The sequence below is a fragment of the Sturnira hondurensis genome, unplaced genomic scaffold (assembly GCF_014824575.4).
Source record: "Sturnira hondurensis isolate 20B ecotype Veracruz unplaced genomic scaffold, ASM1482457v3 Scaffold0004338, whole genome shotgun sequence".
Lineage (NCBI taxonomy): Eukaryota > Metazoa > Chordata > Mammalia > Chiroptera > Phyllostomidae > Sturnira > Sturnira hondurensis.
Genome location: NW_028076969.1, coordinates 3,560,142 through 3,583,072, shown reverse-complemented (window position 1 = coordinate 3,583,072; position 22,931 = coordinate 3,560,142). Strand labels below are relative to the sequence as shown.

At 40.4% G+C, this 22,931-nt stretch overlaps 1 protein-coding gene across 2 annotated transcripts in view; it reads left to right on the top strand.

The window, feature by feature from the left end:
• Positions 1–22,931, top strand: part of IGSF11 (immunoglobulin superfamily member 11) — a 160,558-nt gene that overhangs the window by 43,651 nt on the left and 93,976 nt on the right. The gene's annotated exons all lie outside the window — the stretch shown is intronic.

Sequence of the window (22,931 nt, the reverse complement as noted above, 5' to 3'; positions counted from 1 at the left end):
AGACATGTGGATTTTATCCCGTGAGTGGTGGGAAGCCTTCCAGGGGTGTTAAAGAGGAATAACTTGCTCAATTTTGCTCTTTTAGCAATCTGACTTGAGCATCAGTGTGGAGGAGAAGTAGACCAGGAGGGAGACAGGGAGATCAGTTAAGTGGCTTTCATGCTAGTTCAAGTTCATGTGAGATCCCTCATAAATATTGATGAATTAAGTGTAAGTCCAAGAAGAAAGACACATTCTTGGTTAGTCTGAAGAACAAGGCATAATTGCTACTTCAGCTCCTTCCCTGTCCTGCCCCCTCCTCCAAAATAAATGAAGACTTGTACAGAGAGTATTTTCTTCTCAGAATAGGACTGTAAGAAGGAAATGTTACATTTGTGGGAGTTTCGTTAATATATGGATATATGTGAATAGTTGAAAGGTTATTCGTGTTGCCTTGAGATCAAAATCAGCCATTTGTGTCTGTTTTCTGGTTCTGGTGTTGGTGACCAGGCCATTCCTCAGAAACCCAGACAGGAGGGCAACAGGAGAAATGCACTTTTAGTTAAACAGTGCCCATCTGAGACGAAACCAAACAGACTTTTGGTGGGGACATAAATTATGAGTGTGTTAAGTAGAGCATCTAAAATCATAGTGTAGCACTCACTTGGGAGTCTCACGAGAGGTTTGGGAAGTACCCTGATGAGTGCTCTGAGCACGGCAGACCTTTTCAGTTTCTCCCGTGTTGAATTTGTCTCGAGAGACTAACGATGGAGAGTTTGACAATTTCTCCACACTTCTCAGGGGTCCCCAAGAATCTCTGATGATCTCTTGTCCTCCAGACTCTTCCTCAGAGATTCTGATCAAATTGTACCTTGCACTTCCCGGAAGGACCCCCTGGAAGGAAGGGGGCAGCACCTGACTTCCCTCCTCCCTCTCCTCTTACCTGGCCTCCCTGGTAGAAAAGTTCGTTAAGCTAAGTTAGAGCCCTTTCCCACTATAGCCTCCCTCTCTACCCTCCATGGGAAATAGTTTTTCCAAATTAATGTTCCATTTCTGTAGGGTAATTTTGGTATGGAAATAAAATATTTATTTTTTTTTAGTTGAGTGGAGGTAATTAAGCTTCTGCTGATACTGTGGTTTCCGTGGAAGGTGGTGAGATGGTGAGTTGCCTATGACTGGTTTTCCAGTCCCACGGCAGAAAACAGGACCCTTTAGTGAGTATTGATGATTTATTAAAAATCCACTGTGATTAGGTATAGTTGGAGTATTCTTTTGAAGTACACATTTAGATGACAGTGGTGCACATCCATGAATCCACTACTACAGTCACGATAAGGAGCATTTCTGCTGAGGCCTAAAGATTTCCTGTCTCATTTTGCGTCCATCCCTCCCTCCACCCCCAGGCTCGGGCAACCACTGATCTACTTGCTGCTACTGTGTTAGTTTGCATTTGACAGAATTTTTTTTTTAAAGATTTTATTTATTTATTTATCTTTAGAAGGGAAGGAGAGAGGGAGAGAAACGTCAATGTATGGTTGCCTTTTGTGCATCCCCTGCTGGGAGTTGGCCTGCAGGGAATTGGACTACTACCCAGGCATGTGCCCTGCCTGGGAATCGAACCGAGATCCTTTGCTTCGCAGGCCCGCGCTCAATCCACTGAGCTACACCAGCCAGGGCTTGACAGAATTTTTGTACATGGAATCATTGCACATGTTCTAGAACTTTTTGCTCAGCTTCTTTCTCGCAGCATAATTCCCTCGTGTTGCTGCTTCTATCAGTGGTCTGTTGCTTTTTGTTGCTGAGTGGGGCCCTTTTGTGTGGATCTGCTCCACTCCCCTGTTAGGGAAAACTGGAGTTGTTTCCAGCTTTGAGACTGCTGTTGTATGAATCTCTGTGTGAGCACACTTTCACCTTGGGGGGATAAATAGTTATGAGTAGAAAGGTTGCTGTTTAATTTTCTAAGAAACTGCCACACTGTTTTCCAAAGTAGTTGTGCCATTTTTTGACCCCCTACTACCATTGTATTAGAATTTTAGTTGTTTCACATTATTGTAAACTTTTTAAGTTTGTAAGATAATTGTAAATTCTTTCTAAGAATTAGCCATTTTAACCTGTGTGTAGTGGTTTCTCATGGTTTTCATTTGTATTTCCCTGAAGATGACTGGTCTTGAGCATCTCTACATGTACTTAGTGACTGTTCATTGACTTCCTTTGGTGAAGTGTTTATTCAGAAATTTGCTTGTATTTTAAAAATACATTGTTTGTCTTATTATTGAGTTATAAGAGTTATTTCTGTATTATAAGTGCTATTTTCTTCATCATATATATGTATGAAGAAATATTTTCTGCCATTCTGTGGGCTCCTTTTCATTTTATTAATGGTGTCTTTTGAAGAGCAAATGTTTAATATTTTCAATTTTGGAACATTCACTCTATATTTTTTCTTTTGTGGGTTGTGTATTTCCCTATCTAAGAAATTATGCCTATCCAAAAGTTGTGGATATATTTTTCTGTTTTCATTTAGGAGATGTATAAGTTTAGCTTTCACTTTTTTTAAAAGACTTTATTTATTTATTTATTTTTTAGAGAGAGGGGAAAGGAAGGAGAAAGTGGGAGAGAAATATCAATGAATGGTTGCCTCTCGTGAATCCCCTGCTGGGAACTGGCCTGCAACCCAGGCATGTGCCCTGACTGGGAATCGAACCATGATCATGTGGTTCACAGGCCTGCGCTCAGTCCACTGAGCTATACCAGCCAGGGCTTAGCTTTCACTTTTAAGTCTACAATTCATTTTGAATTAATTTCTGTGTATGTTGTGAGGTAAGTGTAAATGTTCATTTTTTAAATGCATATATTCAGGACTTTTTCGTTTTAAAAGATGTTCTTTTCCCCATTGAATTACTTCTTACCTTTATTATTATTTCCTCTACTTAATTTTTATTTATTTACAATTCTTTCAGTGGAAACTTGAATCACTGATTTTAGACCTTTTTCCCCTAACATAAGCATGTACAGGTAGAAATTTCTGGTAAACACTGCTTTTCTTGCCTCCCATGCATTTTGATTACATTGCGATTTCTTCTTTGATCCCCATTGCAATTTCTTCCTTGATCCACATGTCTCTTAAAAATCTTGTATTAATTTTTAATCACTTGAGGGTTTCCCTAGGTATACAGAGTCTGTCCAGAAAGTATCCAGCCACACATATGAAAAATTAGAAACATTCATTGAAAAAGATACAAGAAACAGTGTACACAGGACAATGATGCCTCAGTCCTCTTCAAAGTAGGCACCTTGGAACCTCACATAGTCCTCCTCCCTCTGGCCATCAGCTGCCCCATCGTATTTTCCTGTGTTCCATCAATGGTCTGAAATCTTTTCCCTTTCAAAGGTGATTTTAGTTTTGGGAAAAGCCAGAAGTTGCAGAGTGCCAAATGTGGGCTGTAGGGGGGTTGAGTCACCTGTGGGTGATTTGATGTTTTGCAAAGAAACTCTGCATGAGACATCATGCATGAGCGGGTTGTTGTGATGCTGTGGCCTTCTGAATCATGGTAATAGTTTCTAGGGAGGAATGTTCAAGCTTAACACAAAATTAGATGCAGATTCATCGCTCTACTTGCTCATTTTGAATGCGATGGCAACACAGTGCACGTGCTCACTCAGTGGGATTTACCATCCCCACTGACTAGTACAGTGAAGTTGTTACTGTGCATGCGTGCACGTTCCAGTCCACTCTCCTTGGCTGCCAGGTTTTGTTGATGTCTCATAAACCATTCTTGTTATATTAACAATGGTTGGACTTTTTTCAGACAGACCTCATATTATTATTATCAATTTCTAACTTAATTTTTCTTTCGTAAGAAAATATGCTCTGTGGGATGTCATTCATTTTAAATTGATCTTCAGAATTTGTTTTTTTTTAGAAAACACATGCTCTCTCTTGGGGAATGTACCATGTGTACTTGAAAATAATTTATCAAATATTGGAGATCAAGGTGATAATGTTGTTCTGATTTTTTTTCCATTATTTTTTGGTCCATTGTTAATCAGTGGCTGAGAGAGAGAGATGTTAAAATGTTCTATGACTGTTTGGTCTCCCTGTAGTTTGTAAGTTTTTAGTTCATGTGCTTTGAAGGGTCTGTATTATTAGGGTAATATACATTTATGATTATTATATCTTCCAGATGAATCAACTCTTACCATTATAATTGTTCCTCTTTGTCTTTGGTCTTATTTTTTGTGTTTAATTTTATTTGTCTGATTTTATTATAACTCTTTTAGACTTCTTATAGTTACAGTTTGCATGGTCTGTCTTTTCCCGTGCATTTATTTCCGGCTTATCCATGTCTTTATATTTAATGCATACCTTTTGTAGATAGCACATACGTAGGCCTAGGTTTTTAATATATTCTGTTAATTATCTGTTGACTTTTTACATTGTTATTTTTTTAGTGATCACTCTGAGATTATAATATGTAAGCTTAACTTGTCATGGTATAATTAGGTTTAATATTGTACTTTTTCACCCAAAATATAGAAATCTTGCAAACATCTCCATTTACCCCAAGTCCCACCGTCTTTTATGTGATTGCTGCCATATGTCTTAAACTTACATATATTATAAATCCAAATGATGATTTATTTGTTAATGGTTATATTTATTTTAAAGAAATTGAGAGAAAGATATCAATTTGTACTTACCTAGATTATAATGATTTCTCATGCTTTTAATTCATTCATGAAGATTCACATTATCATCTGGCATTATTTCCCCTCAGCCTGAAGAGTTCCCTTTAACAATTCATACTCTCTGGGTCTTATCATGACAAATGTTCTTGTATTTCCCTCTCTGAAAATGTCTTCGTTTCTGCTTTATTCTTCAAGGGTATTTTTTGCTGAATACAGTATTTCTAGGTTGACAGTTTTTTTTTGTCCTTTGTTACTTTGAAGGGATTCCACTGCCTTCTGGCTTCTGTGGCTTTGGATAAGAAGTCTGCAGTCATTGGAATTATTCCACCTGTGTGTATAATATTTTAATTTTTGTGACTGCTTTTAAGATTGCCTCTTAGTTAAAAAAAAAAAACCATTTTGACTATGACATTCCTAAGAGTACTGTTTTTAAAATTTATCCTGTTTGGTTTTTCCTGAGCCTCTTAAATCTGTACATTTAATCTCTTAAATCTATCTCTAGACATCTATCTCTTAAATTGGCCATTCATCAGATTTTGGGAGTTAGTGGCCATTTATCTTCAAATATTGTTCTTGCCCTATTTATATTCCTCTTTCTTGGAATATAATTACTGTGTGCTAACATTTTGAAATTGGTACACATATCCCTTAGATTTTGTTCATGTTTTTAAAATGTTTCTCTCTGCTTCAGTTTGGATGATTTCTGTTATTCAGGCCATAAGTTCATTGATTCTGCTCCCCACCTCCCATTCTGCTCTGAAGCTTATCCAGTGAATTTTTAAATTTCAGATTTTTTTCCAGTTCTAAAATTCTTGTTTTTTCCTGTGTTTTTTTTTTTACTAAGATTTCCTATATTTTTATTCATTACGAGTATACTTTTTTCTTTGTTGAACATAGTTATAGCTAAATTAAAATTCTTGTCTGATAATTTCAGGATCTGCTTTATATTGAGGTTAGTATCTGTCAGCTGCCTTTTTCTGTGAAAAAAGCTCAATTTTCTTAACTTTTTATGCGGAGTAATTTAACATTATATTATTGACCTTGTGAATGTTACGTTGTGGAGACTGTTTCTGTTACCTCACTCTGAACTATGTTGATACTTTGTCCTTTCAAGCAGCCGTTTGAATCATCTCACCTGTTGTGGTAGTAGTTCAAATCTCACTTTAGGCTGTCTTATGTCTGTCCTGTACATTTGTGGTCCAGGGGCCAGCCAGGCTCGTGCAGTGTTTATACAGAATTTTGGGTTGTCTGTTCTTTTTTGCAGGGTGGCCTTTGTTTCCTTGGACCATGGGTTTGTTTTTTGTTTGTTTATTTTTTCTTTTTTCTCCTGCCAGAAAGACAGCAGATTTGTGTATTGGAGTTTTAGTCTCCACGTGCTGTAACCATAATGGATGATGGCGCACATCACAGTTTAGACTCATTTTGGTCTTCCCCATGCATGAATGCTACAAGGGTCTTTCAGAGACTCAAGAGTTTTTATAGAGAATTTCGTGTTTTCCTTCTCTGACTGTCTTCTTTCCAGGATTTTCCCTCACTGGTGGATCAGGTGTCCCTTAGCCTCTTTCCCTGGTTCTTCTGGTCATTAAGAAGATGAATTTTAATGGGGAGTTAGCTGTTCAGCACCATGACTGTGGCTGTTTTCAGGGCAAAGCCACACACTTGAAACTCACCGCACCCTGTTCACTTCTTCCAAGTTTAGGCTTCATTTCCAAAGATGTTGACTTTTGTTCGCTTGCCAGATCCCTCAGGTACTTGTTTTTATATGTTGTCCAGAGTGTATAGTTGTTATTTTGGGGGAAGATAAATTTGTTAGGAGCTTATTCTTCCATACCAGAAGCATACCTTGCAGTGGTTTATTTTCCTAAGTACCTGCCTAACCTCTAAGTAGGGAGGTTTGATTAAATGACATCTTAGTTCATTTTTAACTAGTATGATTCCTTGCGTTTAAAATTATATTTAAGGTAGCCAGATGGTCTGTTTCTTGGCTACCAGGCTTGAGTACTGAGGTGTTAAGAGAAGGACTGTGCTGTTTGCTAACAGAGGAATGGCTCCTATCTTCCTTGCCTTTCCCTTTCCTGTTGTATGTATCTGCCCCCCAAAAGGGCAGCCCGTGGGATCGCTCTTCTCACCCGAACTGCCTCTCCTCTCCTTCCTGTGTCAAGCCTCCGCCTTTAAACAAGGCTGCTGGGGAGTCCCCCGGGAATCTGTCCCCTCAGGCGTGCCGCTTTGCCAGAGGAAGCTCTGTTCTCCGGTGTACTCTGTCCTCTCTGTGGGGAGGTCCCTGGCTCTGAGGTAGGAGTCGGCAGGGGAACGGAAAAACGAGCCGATGCAGCAGCCGATGCAGCGCAGGGCCCCCGAGGGCAGCCCGTGGGATCGCTCTTCTCGCCCGAACTGCNGCCTTTAAACAAGGCTGCTGGGGAGTCCCCCGGGAATCTGTCCCCTCAGGCGTGCCGCTTTGCCAGAGGAAGCTCTGTTCTCCGGTGTACTCTGTCCTCTCTGTGGGGAGGTCCCTGGCTCTGAGGTAGGAGTCGGCAGGGGAACGGAAAACAAGCCGATGCAGCGCAGGGCCCCCGAGGGCAGCCCGTGGGATCGCTCTTCTCGCCCGAACTGCCTCTCCTTTCCTTCCTGTGTCAAGCCTCTGTCTTTTCTTTCCCCTTGTTTGCTCATTCCTCTTTCTCCTCTTCTCATTCTGCTTATTGATTTTAGTAGATTAACACTCAAAATTATTACATCAAAATAGTATCTTATGTTTTCTAGACAGTAAAACATTATTTTAGTTCTTAAATGGTCTGTGTAATTTGAAATCTTGGTATTATAGACTTCAAAGTAGATGTTAGGTCTCCTGTACTATCTTGCTTTTCTCAGTTTGTAGGGTAGCCAAAAAGGGTGGGGGCAAAATAGTAAAAATTAATGCAAGAAAGTCTACAAAATCTCCCAATTGTTAATATTTGGGAATGGAAATTCCTGGAGAGGCTGATACTAACCAAAATAATCTTTTTAAAAAATCTGTTTATTCCTGTTGGTTCTTTGTTTAAAGTCCTCACTTATTATTAAATTTTATGGTTATATGGGTGCTTAAAAGGATGTTATGGAAGAGGGTATTGGATGGGGAGAAAGCTTCAGTAGTAGAATTTCAAATATTTTACTCTAAGACTATTGGTTGGACTTTAGAATTTATAGCATGCGGGACAGAACACAAGTAGATTACAAGTGGATTAAGGAATGTGCACTCCTCATGCTCAGATGGGCATGTTTATTTGTAAAGGAGGTTAAACCCTATTTTAGGAAAACTTTGGAGACTTATTTAGAGTGACCAAAAATATATGAAAAGAGGGCTATAGGGGAATGTAAGTACACAGTATCAGCACTGTTGACTGCTTTTTCCTCCTAGAAGCTCCTTCTCATTTCCCTGCTTTTCTTACTCCTCCTCTGACTACCCCTTCGGTTTCTTTCAACTGGCTCCTCTGTGTACTGCAAACAAGTACAGGTTTGGGGGAGGAGTAGAGAGAAAGGAGAAGAAAACCGACTTTCTTGAGAAGGTTTCACAGTGGAACTTTATATTTGGTTTAGATGTTTTCAAATTCACAAAGTTCAAGGCCATATGTCAAAGCCAACTGAAATATGCTGTGGATTATCTGTTGCTGTGTTTGTATTGACCTTCATTTCAGATTATAAATATGCCTCTTCCATTTTCTTTTGTGGATAACAGAAGTAATCTTGAGTAGGGTTCATCTTGCTTGCTTTAGTTTTTTATTTATTATTTTTAAAGCAAGAAATGTGTATTTTTCTGGATGGGAGGTTGTCATGATTCCAGGTCACAGATTCACTGTATAATGTTGGTCAAATTGACCTCTCACAGGTCTCAGTTTCCTTATCTGTATAATAAGCAAAATGGAGTAGATAAGCTTGAAAGGTCCCTTTCACTTTTGAGTCAGTGATTCAACTTTGGTTAGGGAAGGATGTGAACCTGAAGCATACTTTCCTGAGGGATGAAGGAGATGGTGAGGTAATGGAGGTGGATTATGTATTTGAGCAGCTTCACTAGGTAAAGGAGGAGAAAAATATTGTCATATTGACATATGACAATAGAGGAGAAAAATTTTTAAGTAATAAAAGATCTTTGCTGTTTTGAAGGTACAAAGGAAGGGGTCAAAGAAAAAGAAGCTATGGAAATGTGAATTGGTTGGTGCAAATAAAATGCTGGCGAAAGGGTGAGAGGTGATTTGAAGCAAAGAAGGGGTTACCCTTCTTCCTGTAGCATGGGAGAGAACGATGAAAGAAAAGGGTAAAGGGTGGATACTCTGATGAGGTAGGGAGAGAAAGCCTTCAATTTCTTCTAGTCGAGATGAAAACTGATTGAGTGTTGCCAAGAGCCTGGAGGGTAGGATGGGAGAAGGAGTTCAGGAAGGATGCATCTTTGGAAGAACCGTTAAAGTTTGTCTGCTAGGAACTGAGTGAGAGATGGGCGATAGGAACACCTATTTGAGGTTGGATGGTGGATCCAAAAGCCAACCTCTTTTGTTCATTTTGTTTTATGTTATGAAATTTGTGGGTTTTGCTCTCCAACAACTCTGGGTGTCCCTCGTTCACTGGCTGTACTTGGTTACTTGCTTCGTGCTCACCTTTTTGTGTCCTGAGACCCTGTTTTTCTAGAACTTCCTAATGAATTAATGTTTAGAAAACCCCTGTTACTTGGGGGCTATAAAAGAAAATGTGATTCAAATAAGATTTATCTTAAGTGGATTATCAGTTATTAAGTACTGATATATATATATTATACTTAAAATATGATTTAATGTAACATTACACAATACATTCAGAGACATTTTGACTTTTTAATATAGCAAGTGATCTACTGCATAATTAGAAAAACTATTTTCCCAAACATTTTTGTTCAGTCACTTCTGGGAATTTGTCAAGAAGCTCATGTTTGTACGGCTTTTCCTTGTATCCCTGAGGACATAAAGGAGCCCATTGTAGCTGATACTTAAACCACTGATGGAACATAGAAGGAGTCTGAGGTGAAGCACACTTGAAGGTTGCTGCGCTGCATGGGGTTCAAGGGGCACACACAGAGGGAGCAGTTTTAACATACAGAGACAACTGCAGTAGTTTCTTTACAAAATGGTTTTATCTGTGCGATCATAAATAACCAGGTTATTGAGGACTACATTTTTTAAAGTACTTACTTCTTTAAAAATCTTGTACATGGTTTTCTTTTTTAAAAATGTCATTGATTTTCACCCTGGCTGGTGTAGCTCAGTGGATGGAGCGCAGGCCTGCGAACCACACAATTGCGGTTCGATTCCCAGTCAGGGCACATGCCTGGGTTGCAGGCCAGTTCCCAGCAGGGGACTCATGAGAGGCAACCATACATTGATATTTCTCTCCTTCCCTTCCCCTCTAAAGATAAATAAATAAAATCTTTAAAAAGACTATTAGAAAAACACAGATTATAAAAAGAAAAAAATGTCATTGATTTTAACCATTTCTTTCTTGGAAATAGGTTATACATTCACATACCTCAAATTCCAAAAAATAAGTGAAAGAATACTTACTGAAAAGATTTTCTTGGCCCCATTTTTCCAGCTTGTCTCTTTCACAGGCAACCAGCGTTAGTTTTTAAAGAAAGTATCATTCTAGAGTTATTTGAAGCACATACAACCAAATACATTGATCACAGATCCCCATTTGCTGCACACATACCTGTATGTTCCCTTCTTTTCTCTATGAATATACATATTGTTGTGTTGTACCATCATTTGTTCCTCCTATTGAGGGGTACTCAGATTATTTCTAGTCTTTTATAAACTGTTACAATGAATAACTTTATCCATGCATTATTCTGCATATGTAACAAAGTTAATCATGTGCAATAAATCAAACTTTAAAGTGACGTGTTTTGGGGGAATTAATATACAACAGATGAAAGTGGGGGTTGAAATTAAGGTTGTGTCCAGGCATCACAGAGAAAAAAGCCCTACTTCATCACCTGGTGATTAGAAGTCTAGTATTTTGGGGTGACACGTCCGGCCAAGATGGAGTTATCGGTAGATACACTTTGCATCCTTGCACAACCATAAGAAGGACAATAAAAAATTTAAAAACAAAAAATAACAAGAACTTTCAGAGAATCAAACTGTATGGAAGTCTGACATCCAACGAGTTAAAGAAGAAACATTCGTCCAGACTGGTAGGAGGGGTGGTGACAGGCAGCTAGGGTGGAGAGAAATCGTGGCAAGGCAGTGGCTGGGGAGCAGACAGTCCCACATTTGGGTGCAGACCATCCAGAAGGAACAACTGGGGAGCAAGACAGACCACGCAACCCAGGGTTCCAGTGCAGGGAAGTAAAGCCTCAGAGCCTGACTGAAAAAGACCTGTGTGGGTTGATGTGGCAAGAGAAGGTCCCAGCCGCACAGGAAAGTTTGTTGGAGAGACCCACAGGGTCCTAGAATGTACACAAAACCACCCACCCAGGAATTAACATCAAAAGGGTCTAATTCAATTGTGGGTACTGGTGGAAGTGACTGAAAGCTGAGTAAGAACTGAGCAAGTGGTATTGTTCCCTCTCGAACCCCTCCCCCACATACAGCATCACAACACAGCAATACGGGTTGCCCCACCCTGGTGAATACCTAAGGCTCTATCCCTTACTACAAAACAGGCATGCCAAGGAAAAAAATGGCCAAAATGAAAAAACAGATCAAAGCTCCAGAAAAAATACAATTAAATGATAAAGAGATAGCTAACCTTTCAGATGAATTCAAAACACTGCTAATCAAGACGCTCACAGGAATGGTTGAGTATGGTCAAAAAATAGAGGGGAAAGTAAAGACTATAAAAAGTGAAATAAAGGAAAATGTACAGGGAAGCAACAGTGAAAGGAAGGAAACCAGGACTCAGATAAATAGTTTGGAGAAGGAAGAAATTAAACATTCAACCAGAACCAAATGAAGAAACAAGAATTCAAGAAAAATGAGAAGAGGCTTAGGAATCTCTGGGACAACTTTAAACATTGCAGTATCTGAATTATAGAGATGCCAGAAGGAGAAGAGCAAGAGCAAGAAATTGAAAACTTATTTGAAAGCATAATGAAGGGAAACATTCCCAAACTGGTGTAGGAAATAGACTTCCAGGAAGTCCAGGAAGCTTAGAGAGTCCCAAAGAAGGTGGACCCAAGGAGGAACACACCAAGGCACTTCATAATTACATTAGCCAACATTAAAGAGAAGGAGAGAATCTTAAAAGCAGCAAGAGAAAAGGAGACAGTTACCTACAAAGGAGTTCCCATCAGACTGTCAGCTGACTTCTCAAAAGTAACCTTGCAGGCAAGAAGGGGCTGGAAAGAAGTATTCCAAGTCATGAAAGGCAAGGACCTACATCTAGGATTACTCTGTCCAGCAAAGCTATCATTTAGAATGGAAGGGCAGGTAAAGTGCTTCCCAGGTAAGGTCAAGTTAAAGGAGTTCGTCATCACCAATTCATATAATAATACACTTACTATATGAAATGTTAAAGATACTTATCCAAGAAAAAGATGATCAAAAATATGAACAGTAAAACGACAACAAACTCACAACTATCAATAACCGAACCTAACAAAACAAAAAGAAAAACAAAAACCAACTAAGCAAACAACCAGAAAAAGAACAGATTTACTGAAATGGAGGTCACATAGAGGGTTACCAGCGGGGAGGGGTGAAGAGGTATAAGGGAATAAGAAGCATAGATGGCAGGTGCTATTTAGGCAGGTGGAGGGTAAGAATAGTATGGGAAATGGAGAAGCTAAGGAACTTATATGGATGACCCATGAACTAAGGTGGGGGGATACTGGTGGGAGCTGGGTACAGGGCAGAGAAAGGGGAGAAAAAATGAGACAAGTGTAATAGCATAATCAATAAAATATATTTAAAAAGGAAGTCTAGTATTTTGTCTCATTTAAAACTGATTTGGGGGCTTTCTTTTTAAATACAATAATAGATAAAATACTTTGCTATTTGTAAGTACATTTCGGGCAAGTCACACGTTGTGGGGGCAAACTTAATCCCTCATAAACGAAAAGCCAGTTTTGATGTTATATTTGTTGTATTTTTTATTTTCCCATTGGATTTTGATGTATTGGATCCAATTTTGTTGTAAGATGTCAGAAATCTGGTGAGATTTCAGTAATACGGGACTGATAAAATTCATTTTGAGTTGAAGGTACAGGACTTAATGTTTGTGTTCTTTATTGACTTACATTTCAACAGTTCTTATGTTTCCTGAGTTTAACCAGTGGTCCTTTGCAGGTGTGAAATAAGTGACAAGTGAGCAAACGTAAGCCAGTTTAAAATCATAGGATGGTCAGCGTCAGCGGCCTGCTGCCTGTGGTCGCCTGAGCAGGAGACCAACTGACCGGCCAGCCTACAAGCTGAGTATGCTCCTGGATTTGTGTGCAGAGGCTCTGAAAATATCCTGTTTTAAAAGTTAAACTATTTAAATAAATATTTAATATTTCACTTAAAAAATTGAAACATAGATGCCATTACCAATGTACTGAACTTCAAGCGTCTGTATGTAGTAATTAAGAAATATTGATAATTGGAGAAAGTTGAGGAAAAAAGGCTATTGGAAATTACGATCAGAGTCTCCCACATCTGCATTCGGAAAAGTAATTGTTACTTTTTAGGAACTCTCGGACACCTCTTCGCGTTTGCCACGTACAATACTTTATATTGAAAGCTTTGCATAGTACCATAGGAAGCCCCAGTAAAATTGTAACCTAATTTTAATTGTCTGAAAATCCTTATAGAGGCCACATCCTAATGCTGCTCTCTGGGGTCAGCAGGAGAGAGGAATGAAGGTAACTTTTGCATCCCTAAACTGTTAACTTAGTGGCATCCCCAGGCTGAGAAATTGCCTGGGGTAGTGGTCAGAATACAGACTTCCAGGCACTGCCCCAGATGTACGGGATGTACTGTCTGAGAATCAGGAAGGATTTATGATTAACTAGTGGAGGAGTCATTTGGAAGTTGCTGAGGACATCAGAGGGCTGAGGTGTTGCAAAAATAGTTTGAAGAAGTGGCCTAATCATAGGGGTTGCTACCAAATTGCTCCTCGTAAAGATCCCACCACAAATCTAGTGCCACACCAGTGGTTTCTGTTGTCCTTGAAGTGCTAACCTAGACCTGACCCAGAGCCTCAGAATTTCAGATTAGAGAGACACTTTAATCTTTTTAAGAAGCTGAGCTTGCTGCAAGCTTTATTAACTTAGTTCATGATTAGCTAAAATGGCCTTAGTCCTGTTTACCATAGATACCTCTACTTAGGTAATCCTGAGACAGTGAAGCCAAACGTCAGGTCGGAGCCAGGCCCATATTGCCCTTTGCCAGGTGGGTAGCTCTGCATGGACATCCCACAGACACTGCCAACCCAGTAGGCCTGTAGCTGAACTCGTCATATTGCCCCAGACCTGATCCTCCCTCTTTCATTCTTTCTGCGTACTGGACATTAGGCACTGGGTGTCCCTGGGTGAAAACAACAGGACATATTCCCCGTCTTCAGACTTGAAGTGCAAAGGGAACCCATGGAAGGGTTTTACACTTTGGAAAGGTCATCCTTGTGTGTGAAATGGATTGGAGTGAGTCAAGGATAGTGGCAAGGAGACCGATTAAGAGGCTGTTGGAGAAATTGAGAAGTGAGGTATCGGCGGCGGCGTACAGGAGAGTAGTGGCTGTGACGAAGGAAGGGGTGGACGGATGAAACAGATTTTGGGATTAGAATCAGTGGCACCGGCAGTGGGCGGAATGTGGGGTGGGGAGCGCAGATGACAGGGGGAGCCGGGTTTCGGGCTCAAGCACCAGCATACTGAGATGAAGAAACCCAGCTCCCAGGACAGGTGTGGGAGAAAGGGGCAGCAGTTCGGTTTGGGGAACTACTAGGTTGAAATGTCTTCAGGAACGTCAGGTGTCCCTTGTGTATATCCTTTGATCATTGTAGTCATTCCTTTTCACTAGGTGGGAAGCCCGCGGGTTGTCCTTGGCTCTTCCTTCTTCCTCACTGTACGTCTAGTCAGTCCTGAAGGCCTGGCAATTCCATATCTTGGTATAACTTTTTGGACCCTTTTCTCCATTTATGCTTATTTTAGATGCTGATTATTTTCCTCCCGGACTATTGCACTAGCTTCCTAATTAATCCCTAATATTCCATTATGAACTCTTTTTGTCCAAAGTTTCCCACACTGTCTTCTGCAGGACACAGGGGTCCTTCCGGGGTGGGGGCTGAAGGAGCATTGTCCAGGTGGGGCCCCAGGCCCTCCACCACTGTTTCAACCGGAAGAGCTTTGCTTTTTGCTTGTTCACGTCTTGGAGTTTTGTGTAAAATTTTGTATGAAAGCACATGGAAAATAATCACATAGGTAAACAAAAGCTGGAGATGCCTTTTCCTGGTGGATCTTCATCCTACAAACAATTGCTGGGGTAATATTTTTAAAAAATATGTGATTATTTCATTCATCTACTTAAAACCCTTCAGTGATTCACTGTTACCTTTAGGATAAAATTTATAAAATTGTAGCAGATCCAGCCTGGCTGGTGTAGCTCAGTGGGTTGAGCACTGGCCTGCAAACCAGATGATCGAGGTTCGATTCCCAGTCAGGGCACATGCCTGGGTTGCAGGCCAGTTCCCAGGAGGGGACCCCCAAGGGGCAACCATACATTGATATTTCTCTCCCTCTCTCCTTCCCTCCCCTCTAAAGATAAATAAATAAAATCTTTAAAAAAATTGTAGCAAATCCAGAAGACCGTCCACAATCTGGCTTAATTCCATAAACTCATCCTCTAATATCCCTGTCTCAGCCTTTCTGTTCCCAAATTTCTCTCAGTCCTGAAGCCTCTTTGCTATTGCATGCACCTTTTCCTTGCCTTCGTTACAGTTTGCTTTCCTCCTTCCTTCCCCTTTTCTGCACCATTCCCGTCCACCAAGCCTTTTAAAAGCCCTGCTCAGGTGTCATCATTCCTATGAAGCTTTTGTGGGTCAACCGTCTTAGGACTAAATTAATTTGTGCTATTTCTCTGCCCCCATATGTATCCCTGTAGTGTGCACCCAGGGCACTGGCCTTGAATCATCGACATGCATGTTTGTCTTAGACTTAACAGGCGATGAACTCCCGGGGCACTGGGCAAACTGTATCTTTTGTCCTTAGAGTCTTTAAAAATTTTTGTTTCAACTACAGTTGACATTCAACATGATTATTAGTTTCAGGTGTACAGCATAGTGGTTAGACATTTATATAATTTATGAAGCGATCCCCTCCGATAAGTCTAGTGCCCACCTGGCAGCATAGGTCATTATTACAATGTTATTGGCTGTATTCTCTATGCTGTGCTCTGTGTCCTCATGACTGTTCTGTCACTACCAGTTGGTACTTCTTAATGCCTTCCCCTTTGACACCCTGTCCCCTCCCCCCTCCATTCCAGCAACCATCAGTTTGTTCTCTGAATCTGTGAGTCTGTCTGTTCATTTATTCTGTTCTTTAGATTTCACACGTTAGTGAAACCATGTGGTATTTGTCTTTCTCTGTCTGACTTATTTCACTCAGCGTAATACCTTCTATGTCCATCCATGCTGCAGATAGTAGGATTTCACTCTTTTTTATGACCTAGTAATATTCAATTGTATTCACAGAGTAGGGCAAAAGTAGGTTTACAGTTGTTCATATGGAAACTAATACCATAATTAATAAATAATAATACAAGAATAAACTCTATTTTGTGTACTCACAACTGTAAACCTATTTTTGCCCCATCCTGCGTGTACTACATCACCTTTATCCACTCATCTGTGGACAGGCACTTGGGCTGCTTCCGTATCTTGCCTGTTGTAAATAACACTGCAGTGAACATAGGGGTGCTTATGTCTTTTTGAATTAGTGTTTTGGATTTCTTCAGTTAAATACCCAGAAGTGGAATTGCTGGGCCATAAAGTAGTTCTATTTTTAATTTTTTGAGGAACCTCCATACTGTTTTCCGTATTTGCTGTCCCAGTTTATATCCTTGTATCCAAATCATGGTCCTTGGCCTGTGGTGGCTTCAGTCAGTGTTTGTTGCAGTAAACCAAAATTGGCACCCAGAGCCTCTAGACTTTGGTAATCCTTAGAAACTCAAAGTGTTTGGAATGCATGTGTTTGGTACTTCAGTGCCTGCAGAGCTGGGCCAGCTTTAGACCAGTGCTTGGGGTCTAGGTTGGTAAATATGCCTGGCCCCTTCTGTTACCAGGTAGCTTTATGGACGGCTTTTAGGAATTCATAAAGGTTTGCAGTTTGGCACAATTTTTAAAAAAGCTTTATTGAGATATAATTTACACGATATAACATTTACCTATTTAAAGTACAGTTTTATGATTTTTAGTATATTTATAGATTTGTGCAGCCATTCACCATCATCTAATTTTAGAACACTTTTATCACTCCAGGAAGAAAGCTCATACTTATTGTATTAACACGCACTCCCAGCTCTCTTCCACTCCCTCCTATCACTGGGTAACCTCTACTGTGCTCTTTGCTTATATAGAGTTGACTATTCTGGACATTTCGTATCAGTGGAATTAATACATTTTGTGCTCTTTTGTGACTGGCTTCTTTCACTTAGCATAGTGTTTCAGAGGTTCGTCCATGTTTTTGCATACACTCCTTTGTACTGCTGACTGATACTCTATGCATGGATAGACAAATTTCTTTTTATCCATTCATCAGTTGTTGAACATTTGGGTTAGTTCCACTTAAAATTTGTTTTTCTTTTATTAACTTCAGAGAGAGGAGAAGGGAGGGGGAGAGAGGAGGAGAGAAACATTGATTGGTTGTCTTTTGCATGTTCCCTGACCAGGGACCAAATCTACAACTGAGGCCTGTGCCCTAACCAGGAATTGAACCAGTGACCTTTCAGTGTGCAGGGTGATGCCCAACCACCTGAGCTGCACTGGCCAGGGGAATGTCCACTTTTTGGCTTTCATGAATATTTCTGTGAATATGTATTTACAAATTTTGCGTGGACATGTTTTCCTTTTCCTTGGATACCCAAGAGTGGAATCGCTGGGTCTTGTGGTATCTCTCTGTTTAACTCTATTTTCCAAAATGATCGCAACATTTAAGATTTTATTTATTTATCTTTAGAGGGGAAGGGAAGGAGAGAAGGAGAGAAGTATCAATGTATGGTTGCTTCTCGTGAGTCCCCTGCTGGGAACTGGCCTGCAACCCAGGCACGTGACCTGACTGGGAATCGAACCATGATCTTTTGGTTCACAGGCCCACGCTTAGTCCACTGAGCTACACCAGCCAGGTGGTTGCAACATTTTACATTTTACACGAAGGCTTTGATTTCTCTACATCCTCACCAATACTTCTTATTATCTTTTATTATAACCATTCTAGTGGGTTTGGAGTGATATTTCACTGTGGTTTTGCATTTTCCTAATAACCAATAATGTTGAGCATCTTTTCACATTCTTGTTGACCATTTGTATGTTTTTAAAGGGAAATATCTTATTCACATTTCTTTCCATTTTTAATTAGGTTATTTGTCTTACATTATTAAATTTAAAGATTTCTTTGTAGGTACAAGTCTCTTATCATATACGTGACTTACTAATATTGTCTCTCATTCTGTTGGTTGTGCTCTCACTTCCTTGATGGTGTCATTTGAAGTCCAAACATTTTAATTTTGATCAAGTTTAGTTTGTCAGTTTTTTCTTTCATCGCCTATGCTTTCGGTATCATAGCTAAGCATGTTATTGCTTAACTCTGGCACAATTTCTTGAATCTCTTCTTTTATTGAACATTTTTCTTCAGTTTCAAGGTGGCCATGGAATCTTTGTAACTTATTTAAGAGCCTGCAGACATGTTCTAGCCCCCAGGGTCAGCCTCAGAAAGCCGTATGTGCAGGTCCACTGGCCAACGTTGTGTGTGTGCTTGGAGATGGAGGTGAAGGGGGTGACTGTCCTGCGAGTCTCGGAGAATCTACAAGACTGTTAATCGGGTGACAACAGCCTTAAAAGTAGACTCAAATGATGTAGAAATAGGCTCTATACTTTTTTCCCTAATGTTTAAGAAACACCATCTGAGCCATAGGCTGAAATCTTAGACTATGATTTACATTTGTATATAATAAGAGGTTTACTACAGGGGGATTATTGGGTAAAATTTAGCAGAGTGGGTCAAAAAAGGGGAGACCCCCCCCAACAGCTCATTTTATGTCTGCTCTGTGACTTTTTCAAAATGCTAACCGTAGTCGTCGTTATTTACTTCACATTTTGAAATGTAGACTGTTTGCGACCATTTCTGGGACGGTTCCCTGCTCTTCCTGTCAGTGCCACTTTAAGGAATGGCTAATTGTCCATTCTTGCTGGAAAGTACCGATTTCCATTTGAATATAACAGTCGTTTTGCTAAAACTTTCCTATGGTTGGTTCGAGCAAATACAAGAAGCCTTCTGTTTGTGGACTGAATGTTCAGCCAGCCGTGACGTAGGCAGCATTATCAATGAAGCTTATTCATCACTTTGCATGCTGGTGCTTTGTACGGGACTTGCAGAGGGTCCCGGGCCTTTGAATGGAGAGCTTCTCTTCCCTTACCTCCATGCACTGCTGGTATCAAGCAATTCTGTTTTCTGCCTTTTTCAGACCTTGTGGATAATTAGCCCTTTTTGTTTTCTGTTGGTTCCCAGTAGTGTCTTACAGATGGGTAGGCTCTGATTGAGGCTTTATTTTCTAATAAAAACAACAATTAGTGCTCTTAGGAGATAGTTCTATATTCTCTTTTCTTCTGTGTAAGTATTTATCTTATACTCAGTGTCATTTTACAAAGACACACGCAATATTATGTTTTTATAAAGGAAAGTCAAGTGGCAGTTGGTGATCTTCGATTAAAAGCTTATACTTTAGGTAAATTAAATTTTTGAGCATTTAATCGTGTATACTTGTGAAGTAATTAGATTAAATTAACAGGTTAATTTCACTTGCATAGATGCAGCTCTGCAGACACAAAAGGGGTTGTGTGTCCTTGTTCATGACCATAATGAAGGAGAGTTGTTCTACAACTAAGCCTGTTATACACCTCGGTAAAATCATGTGCCTTGAAAATCACTGGCCCTTGTTGTGAGGGCCTGGTATACACAGTCCGACCACCAACGGGTGTTGGGCCTGGCCCACAATGGCAGAGTTGACCCGAGAGGCATTCCCTGTGGCTAATGGGAGTGTGAATGTCCAGGATGGCACAATACTTGAATTGTTTGTGACTGTATCTAATAATAGACTTACTTTTTTTTTCAAAATGATCCAGGGAAAGTGGTATACACTTTGCCCTACATTCCCCATCCTTATTGCTTGCTCTCAGGACACTGGGTTTCAGGGACTCGCTAAGCCTGTGAGCTCCATCCTAAGGAGGAGAGTGTCACTGGCTCTCTGTGCAGTTTGCGGCCCGTTTGGGAGGGAGGGCTGTGCTTCTCTTGGAGACTGGGTCATTCCAGGGGAGCTGGCCGACTCAGTAGTTTAACTCAGGTGCCATTTCTTGAGCCTCTTTTCCCTTGAACATTTTTCTTAAATCTCAGAGTGGCCATGGAATTGCTATAAGTGATTTGAGAACCTGCAGATGTGTTATAGTCCAGGACTAGACTCAGAAAGCCAGATCCATGGATCCATGGATCCATGCGTCAGAAAGTTGTGTGTCTGTGCTGGAGATGGGATTTGAAAGGGACTCAACTTTTCCCTGTAGATATTTTAGGAAATACTCATTTCTTGCTGTGGCACAGAACTTACTTCTAGGGCACCTCAGAAGACCCCAGAGTTGCCATGGAGCTGGTAGTTAAAGGACTATTCTTATTCCCCCTTGTGTCTCCCATGGTGTTTAAATTGCTGCCATGAACATAGAATGTGCAAAGGAAATGTGCTGGTTGCAATGCTTTATTCATTATGCACATACTTACACACACACATACACACATCTATTTAAATTATTAAAGCCCAGGATCATTCTAAAATTTCACCCTTTACCCCAGATACCGCTCTTGTCTCTCAGCAACACATTTATCATACTTATATTTACTGAACTTTTACATTTCATTTTAGAATTTGTCATTTTACTCTGACATGCCTTCTATTAGTAACCCACTCATCATTTATATACTTGTACTGATCTCCCAGCTGTATAATCAGGCGACTTATTGCATTAAGTGAAAAACTATCTAGTTACAGATTCTGACCCATCTTAATATGTAAGGGATATTATATATTCTTACACTAAAACATTTTTCTAAGCCATTCTCTTTTGCCTGTTTTCCTTGACATGAAGCAGGTTATTTTCACTTCCCACCCAAATTACTTCAGTGTGTTCGTAAGTGGGGTCTGTCTGTCCCTCTGGTCTCTGTCCCTTCAAATCTGTCAGAATAGCTTTAATGAAAATATAAACACATCATTTGTCTGATTAGGAACATGCTCAGTGGTTCTTGTTTATTCTGTTACAGTTGTCTCCATTTTCCCCCTTTGCCTCCACCGTCCTGCTTCATCTCCTCCTCCTACAGAATAAAAATGAAATAAAATAAATCAAAAAAAGAAAAAAAAGTAAGGGCAAGGCAAAAATATTATATTTGAGAGGTCTCAAAATACAAGGAAAAGATCCTATATGATGGGACCGTGGTTAATAATAGCATTTAAGGTTTGAGGGAAGTGTGGGGGAAAATATTTGGTGGTTCCCTCTTGTGTTTTGGGTAAAGTCCAAAGCCAAAATCACAGTCATACAGGTCTCTTTCAATCTCTTGTTAGCTTAACTATCTGCATTTTCACTGTTTATTACTATGCCTCAAACTTTATGCTGTAAACAGAGGACCCCCTTGTGTGGTCCAGGACTCTTTGCAGATGCCCGTCCTCTGCCTGAGAGGCCTTCCACTTCTCACTGTCTGACTAACCTCTTGTGGGGCGAGGGTTATCTCCTCTTTGGAGCGCCTCTTAGATCTCACAAGCTGTTTCTTATCTGTGCTAGCACAGTGTAATGTATAGTACGTCTGTTACATCACTGTATTGCATTGCTTCTCGACCTATTTGTGGACCGATAATTTTGTAAAATGCGGCAAAAATGAAATCCTGGAAGAATGAAGAATAACAGATAAACAAAAACACACGACAGAAGCCCAAATTGTTAGATTCAGCAGACCTAAAGTTACTATTAAGTTGGGATAAAGGTTTCTAAATGTTCACTCCCAGTTTCTGGAGTTGGTTGTCTTCCTGTGGACCAGCAGCGAGCCGGTGGTAGGGCAGCGCTGGGCCGGGGGCCGCATTTAGAGCTGCACTGCCCTATAACATCGAGTGGCTCTACAGTCAGTGTCACATGTGTTTGTTTTCCTCACTGGAGAGGGGCTGTGTCTTTTTTTTAATCCTCACCGGAGGATATATTTATTGATTTTAGACAGATGGGAAGCTGGGGAGAGGGAGGGAGAGAGAGACACACACATCCATGTGAGAGAGAAACATCAATTGCTTGTCCCTTGTTCGTACCCCGACCAGGGATCAAAACTGTAACCTGGGTATGTGCCCCGACCCAGGATTGAACCCACAACCTTTTGGTGTATGGGACAGTCTTCCAACCAGCTAAGCCACCCAGCCAGGGTGTGTGACCCAGAATTAGTAAGTGTTTGGTGAATGACTTCAGTGTAGCATTGGTCTCATTACCTCATAATTACAACTGGCTTGTGTTTCAGTTTTCTCAGTAACTTGGGTTTTTGTGTATTACCTTGAACTTCATGAGGCCATAATGAAGTTCTGCTGGGGGAAGGTCTTGCAAGCTCAGTCTGAAGTTGACATGATTATGTTGTAATATACCTTAATTTCAGTGATCTTTAAGAAATGCTGTGTGCAAGACATCTTCCCATTCTTAGCATAAGTGATATAATAGCTCTCTGCTAGGGGAGGAGTATATAGTAACACCACTGAAGCAACCTTTTAGCAAATTGTTGCTTTGAGGAGGATGTTTGCTGCCCTTTAACAAAAAATATGCTTTTAATTTTTCTGATTACTGACTTAACACATGTGGATACTATTCTGTCTCCAGGTCTCCCACCCTTGAGGACACCCATCCCTCACTGTCCCACTCCCCCCACCCCCCACGTCCCCATGCACAGTCATTAGGCAGTGTGTCTTCAGGGTCTGCACTTTTGGAAGTTGTATTCACCCACTCAGCTTCAGAAGCCAGGAACTGGCCCCATTTTCTCTAGTTTTGGAACAGTGTTCCGCTGTGGCAGAGAG